This window comes from Grammomys surdaster, unplaced genomic scaffold (assembly GCF_004785775.1).
Source record: "Grammomys surdaster isolate TR1022 unplaced genomic scaffold, NIH_TR_1.0 142, whole genome shotgun sequence".
Taxonomy (NCBI): Eukaryota; Metazoa; Chordata; class Mammalia; order Rodentia; family Muridae; genus Grammomys; species Grammomys surdaster.
Window position 1 is genome coordinate 6,434,388 of NW_021604600.1, and position 7,163 is coordinate 6,441,550.

At 52.0% G+C, this 7,163-nt stretch overlaps 1 protein-coding gene across 2 annotated transcripts in view; it reads left to right on the plus strand.

Annotated features, from left to right (window-relative positions):
- The first annotated feature begins 340 nt into the window (after positions 1–340).
- Positions 341–7,163, plus strand: part of Il4r (interleukin 4 receptor) — a 26,752-nt gene continuing 19,929 nt past the window's right edge. Inside the window, exon 1 of one of the 2 annotated variants that reach the window (XM_028764153.1) lies at positions 341–397. The gene's annotated coding sequence lies outside the window, so the exon portion shown is untranslated. Of the gene's footprint in view, positions 398–4,294; positions 4,459–7,163 lie in introns of those variants that run through there. The other variant, XM_028764154.1, reaches the window with a different exon arrangement.

Consider the following 7,163-nt stretch of genomic DNA (forward strand, 5'->3'; position numbering starts at 1 on the left):
CAGGAGGCACTCGCCCTTAATTGATGGGCTGTTTTGCTTTCTAATTTCTCTGGCACAGGCGCTAAGTAAACATTGGAAAAATGAGCAACAGCCGCAATCACAAGCCAACCTGGTCTGTAGGAAAAGGGCAAAGATTCGAGTCCTGAAGTCTTGGGACTCACAAGCCTGAGCCCTGGAGGGCTGCGAACGCTGGGGTGGGGCATGTAAATAAGCCGGCGATCGAGCAAGTCCGGGAGGACCTTGGGTGAAAATGAGCTGGCGGGGGGCGGGGCATGTAAATGACCCTGCACGGGGCGGGGCGTCTCATGTAAATGAGGGGCACCAGCCGGCGTAGGAAGCCGGGCGAGGTCCTTCGCGCAGGAAAGCCCCGCGCGGCGCGTGGAGCCTGAACGCGCAGGTAGGAACGGGCAGTGGGGAAGGTTGGGGACCGGCCAGTGGTGGCTACAGAACCGATCTGGGCTGGAATCAGAGCCCGCGGATCCTCGGGTGGGCGTGGGGCTTGCTGGGCTCCTCTCTCCGCCAGGGTCGGCAGCCGTCGGGTGCGGGTCAAGCAATTGGACAGCTCACGCGCTAGAACTCAGGCAGCCTTGGCGGTCCGGTCCCCACAAAGACGCTCCAGGGATCTTCTAGAAGCTGAGACTACCAGGCTCCTCCCAGGTTCCGGTTCAGTAACCCAGGAACCTGAGTATTTATTGTGGCAAACTGGACGTTGTATAAGCCAGCTAGAATGTGATAACGTCTATCCCCAAACCAGCACTCCTGGGCCCTGCCCTTCTCCAGCCCTTTGGGAGGTGTGAGGCTCATTGTGGCCTTCCCCCTTACAGGTGGTTTTTTCAGAGTCTAGGGGCATTTGCGGGGACATTTGTCCCATCCTAAAGTCTTATGGGGGAAACTGAGACTTGAGGATATGTTTGGCCAGAAGAGAGTAATGAGATTCCACAGTCCTGGTAAGGCCTCTAGGAATCAGCCAGAGGAGTCAGGACCGCTTACAGGAACACTGAGGCAGAGATGGGAGGTGACCACTATGTCATGTGTTTGTTCTCCAGATCTCTGACTGAGGGACAAACACGAAAGACAGGGGGTATAATGGGCAAGCAAGACACCTCTTCCGAGGGCAGTGTAACTCCTGAGTCAGTTTGGGGTGTGGGAGAGCACTTTGGCAGGTCGAGAATCAGAGACAAGAGAAGGCATGCTGAACTGTGGGTACAGCATGGGCAAAGGCTAGAAGGTGGAACCACTCAGTGTGTCACCTAGCTGACATAGAGGAGCTAGATATGTAGAAAGGTAGACAGCGCTGCAGGAGCCCCTGGGTTCCCTGCTGTGGGGCTCAGGGAAGTCACAGGACGGATTCCTAGTCTTGGCCCTCCTGTTCCTGGATCTTCAGGGTAGGGATGGGGAAACCCAAGTGAGTTGTCCAAATGACCACAAACTGGTAATTGGACAAGGTTGTGACCATCTGAGAGTTTGCAGTATCTGGGCTGTGCTGAGGTCTTCTACAATGGCCATCCCAGACTGAGGAAGGCCAGGTGGCCAGGAAGGCTGTCCCTGAGGCAGGCATCATGACTACTGCTACACTTGGGGATGAAAGAAGAGTGCTTGGGCCCATCCACGCCACATCTTACTTTTCTACCTTTGGGGCCTGGGGCTGGGACCTAGCTGGGGTATACATTCACACTTGGCATGTATAGAAAGAAGTTTGTCATGGTCCCCATGGCACAGGAGGTCCACATGGCAAGTGAGGCTTGAAGGTTGGAAGCCAGAGCTCCTGACCCAGCAAAGGCTTGATTCATTCCTTGAGTGTTCTAAGCTTGGTCTCTGTCGTGAAGTTCTGCGAACACTCGAGCCTTGTGGTGAGAGTCCATGCTGTCATGTGTGCCCTATTCAAAACTACACTTAGGATCATCAGGCACGAAGGATTGTTAAGTGAACAAATCTTTATTGTTACCCCCAAGGATTCATTTGGAAAAATGAGAATACTGACAACCAGGTCTATGTGCAGTGACCTTGCTGGGGGTCCTTCATCAGAGAGTGACAAAGGCAGGGGCTGCACTGTGAGCGTGTCTGCTGTGACTGGACCCTGTTGAGCATTCCTCAGGTTGAGCCTCCGAGATCAGCCTAGCTGTGTCTGGCTGGATTTCCATCTTCGTGAGGCTTGCCTGGGTGAACTCAGACTCACAGTGAGTGACCCGGGTTTGAACACCCAGCGTGGATCAGAGTCCATTGATCTGGATCTCAGAGCCTGAGACAGGGAGTGAGGGTAGAACTGAAGACGGGGGTCCAGGTTCAGATCTGTGTGATCTCAAGAAAATCACTCCACATCCCCACACCTCCCGTTTGTCAGAGGTATCTGGGATGAGAATGTTCATGAAAGGGCTTTTCTAAACCATTGCTTATGGGAGAGCAAGGCATTTGATGTCTCCTCCCATTAAGGATGGCATTGCTTTTCCAAGTTGCCCCTAGCACTTCTTAATCTGAGGGACCAGGAGTACCAGGTGCTGTATCGGGCCAAAGATGAGGTGTTTGACAAAATCTTTGCAGTTCAGACTCCCTGAGAGGAACAAACTCTCACACCAGATTCACAGCCATGCTCCACTGACCCGAAGTGTAGCCAGGGTCATTCTGTAGACCACCCTTGCAACTAACTGAGGGGTGGTGCCAACCCTGTTGGGTCATGAGTGGCATCCCGTACAATGAGGTGAGATGGTGCGTCTAAGCGCCTGGAGTTTTGCATGCACCACCAGTCAGTGGCAGGACAGGCAGGGGAGGAACAAAGGTCAGCAGGAGCCTCTTGGGGTGGTGACACAGGGCTTCCTGCAGCCTGTGTGCTGTGGGTGTAAGTGCAGTCTCTTAAGCACAATCTTTCTAAGAAGCGCTGATGTCAAGCAGTTCCAGGTGCTGCCACCACTGCCTCACGCTGCCTCTAGGGCCCACAGCCTCTTGGAGATTTCGAAGCTTAAAGCAGGGGCCCCAGTAAAGGGACTTCAGTTTCATGAGGTTTGTGGGAAGGTGGGGGGCTCTGGGACTGAGGACCTCGAGCCCCCAAAAGTAATTATAGAATGAAGGGTAATACTCATGTGTGTTGGGTGCCAACCAATAGGCCAGAGTCAGAACCCTGAGTGACACAGCAGGAAAGGTCCCCAGGAAGCTTACAGGGCTGAGGGGGAGGTCACTCCAAGTAGTTAGCTTTGGAGTTGAGACCACAAGCAGAGAGAACAGATGCAAAGGTTCTGGGTAGGGAACAGGCTCCTTGTGTTTTACCCTCAGCAGGGAAGCAGTGAGATTTGATAGGACCGAGGGAGCAGGGAGGGGCAGGAGTAGAAGTCAGGGGGGCTGCGGTGGGGCCTGACACCTGTATTATCTTTGTTTGAGCGCCCTGGGAGGCAAGGGCTGTAAGACAGTCAAGTTTTCCAGATAAAGTGACAGAGAAGTCCAGTCACTTATTTAGGGTCACATGTCAAACCTCCCATCTTCACCACTGGTTATGAACAATGAAAATTAGGTCACAAGGTGAGCCACACCACCGACCACTAAGATCACCTCTTTACTTGACTGTGCTCTGCCCAGGAATCTTGTGAATACTGCCAGGCCTCCATGCAGTCAGTTTGCAGATTATTGTTAGATGAATCTTTTCCTCACAGTCCCAGAGAGTGAGGAAGGTCTGAAGGGAGGGAAAGAGGGTCAAGTACATAAGGACCCAAGTGTTTGTTGGGTTGAGCTCCTATCCCCAAGGAAGAAAACAGGCTGGTGTAGAGACCTGCCAGGTGACACTCTGACACCAGTCACCCACAAGCCCATGTGCTTAATTTCTGCCCAAGCTCCCTGACTGAAGAGGAGAATTTAAAAGACCCAGATTGTCTTGGTTGGATCTGGGAAGCATCATTTACAGGTCCATTTTGGAGAACTTGGGTGGCCTGAGGTTTCCTAGGGTAGCCAGAGGGGTGTCTGCCTTTTCAAAAGAGGAAGTGAAACCGTGGGAGGAGAGCCACGGCCCTGGCCGTGGGCTGGGTGTCCTCCCAACCACAGAGTCCCAGTCTCTTGCCCACTTGCCTCTGGGACAGCAAAGTCCTACTGTGTGCTTACTTTGGGGATAATCTCTGAGACTGGCTTTCTGGGGACCTTCAAGTTCCTGGCCTTAGTTCAGCCGCCTTGGAGGTACTGACCATGGCTCCAGTACAGCCCAGGGGTCCTCTAGTTCAGGCTGTTCGGCTACAGTCATTCAGGCATTCCCTCTACCTTTGGTGACTTTGGATTTCAATCTGGCTTCAGACTTGACTTGATTGGCATCCTGTTTGAGCCGAGGGAGACATTCACCTCCTTGTATCCTTCTGGAGTGCGTCATATCTCACGTTGTCTGCGGTCAGAGTTTGTGAGAGCCTTTGACGTTTGCAGTGGTTGATCTGAGGAAGCTTCCCGTCTTTCTCTTCAGTGTGTCTTCCCATCTGAAATGTCTTGGTTAAGGTAACAGTTGTTTTCAGTCTTTCTTGTTTTCCAGTATATTTTTGGCTAATTAAGTCTGTGCTGGCCATCTGTCTGTCACTGCTAGAGAGTTGCTAATTTCTTGTGTCTGCTGCAGGAGCTTTTGGAAGTGGTGTGTGGTTTCAAAGTGTTTTGAGGTGGGTGGAATTTTCTGTTATCTCTGTTGCTGGATTCTAACTCTGACCGTTCAGGCTATTGTGGTAGGCACATGTGGCTTCTGTCTCAGTGGTAGAGTTTATTGCTCTTTCAAAAAGGGTTTTCCGATTGTTTTTCTGGATGTTCTGATGTATTTGAGGAGCGTGTGTGCATGTGCGTGTGCGTGTGCGTGTGCGTGTGCGTGTGCGTGTGTGTGTGTGAATACATGCACGTGTAATGGCTGAAATCTGAAATCTTCAATCACCATTCACCTTGTATGCACAGTCAGGCTTATCCCCCAGAGTTTACAAATGGTGTTAGTCTCCCTAGCCAGCTTGACTTGGAGATACCCTGTCTCTGCTTTCTTTGTGTTGGGATTATGGGTGGGTCACTACATCTGCCCAGCATTTACATGGGTCCTGAGGATGCAAACTTTAGTCTTCATGTTTGCATAGCAAACACTTTAACTACTGAGCTATCTCCAGCACCAATGATAGATGTAGAAGTTCACCACATATACCTGTAATCCTAGAACTCGGTAGGCTGAGGCAGGGGGATCCCGAGTTCAAGGCCAACCTGGATGACATAGCAGGTAAGCCCATATTTTTAAAAAGTGTGTTTTCTATTGAAAGCGAAGTCCTACAAAATACAACTGTCAGTGTGAGCCCACTAGCTTCGCCAGCTGCTCTCTGTTTATGTGGACTCTGCCCCACCCCCACACAGACACTCTCAGCTCAGTGCTCTCCTTCAGTTTCTCTGGGTCTTGTCATGGCTTTTGAAGCAGAGTAGTCAGACGCATAGCCAGCGGGCACAGCGGACTTTGGACGTCACCTTCCCTGCCTCTATGTGAATCAGCTTGAGTTTCTCCCTGTCACACTTGAACTGTCTTGTTCTCTGCCAGTCAAGCTTGCTTCCCACTTTGTGTCCATTTGCTTCTAGGAGACCAGCGCTCCATTCTGCTCGGGAACCAGGATCCTGAGCATGTTGTTTTGCTGGTCATACGGTGGGGTATGGCTTGCCCTGCCTGTTGTGGTGGGGATGTAGCTCAGCGGTAGAGCACTTGCCTCCAGTGTGTGCTTATGGGCCTGGGTTGGGTCCCTAGCATTACAGGAAAGTAAATACAATACTGAAGAAGTCAGGCATTGCAGACATCATACGTGTGTTCATCCTCAGGTGTATGCTTCTTGGCTGGTATTTCAGGCAGTGAGGCTGGCACGGGCCAAGGCCCTGTAATGGGAAAGCACCTGGCCAAGATGAGCGTTGTGAGACAACATATCACTCCAGTCTGGCTGCCTCCTCCTTTGTGGATGGGAGACGTGGATCTTGAGGGACCTTCCATGGAGAATTACTATAGAAGAGCTCAGGGAGCGGGAAGGACAGGGCTGGTCGGACTGTGGAAGACCGATGCGGGAGTGGGCTCGCCCAGGGCCCTGGAACAGCAGTGGTAAGGAGATCTGTGCTGGGGAAGGAGAGTGGGAAGTGAAGGAGACAGTGTATCCAGCAAGTGGGTCTGCCCAAGGTATACGTGGGGACCTGGGTGACAGGGGGATGTAGGCTGATAAGGACAACTGTTTGGCTCCTCATCTGCCCAGCGTGGAAGATGGTAGTGGGGGCTGTAGACATTCTAGAATCTTCTCTGGCTCCTTAATGAGCAGGTGAGGAAGCATCTCCAACCCACCTCCCATCCCGTCACCGTGGCATCCAATATTGGGAGTGGTAGTTGTCACAGGAACAAAGAGGGTGAACTTTCCCTGGTGGGCCAGTTCTGGAGTGGGGGCCCCCTTCTGCAGTTATTTTTTCTCTTTCTGGGGTCTCCTAAGATCTCAGATCTGCTCCTACCCCCCGAACACCAGCTAATGATGTTGATCACATGGGGACCACAAGCTTAATTTAATAATTTATTAGCTATTTCTTTATTGTTGGGCACAGGATCAGGTACAGGGTAAGCAGGGCTATTTATAGATGTCGAGAGCCTCCTACTGTTCTCTTAGGCCAGCATAGGGAGCCTGCGGTTCTTGGGCATGGTGGGCTGGCTGTGGGGTGTAAGAGGTCTATGTGAATGTTTGAGGGGCCTAAACAACACTAAAGGGTTCTAGGGACCCCGCAGGCCAAGCACCTCGCTCTGTGGTCTTTGTAGCCTGACTCTGGAGAATCATTTGGTTTTCTTTGCCCATTTCTATGAGATAACGCTCACAATGGGGTTTAGGCTGGCCTTGAACTCCAGTCTCGGGCTGTTCTCAAGGCTGGCTGCAGGACACCCCCCTCACGGTCTTTTTGTCAACTCCCTGCAAACAAAGCCCTGGCTAGTAATGTAGCCTGCACCTCCATAGCAGGTCACCCCATCTCCCCAGGACATGGTCCTGACTTCTCACCCTGAGATTCGTGCCCCACCCCATGCTGTGTGCTGTGGAATTGAACATCCTGTGCTTCTAAGCCTGTATTCCACAGTGGAAAGGAGACTTGTGCCCCTGAGACTTATTCCTGCTGTCATGGCAACTATCCTTCCTCTCTCTCTCTCTCTCTCTCTCTCTCTCTCTCTCTCTCTCTCTCTC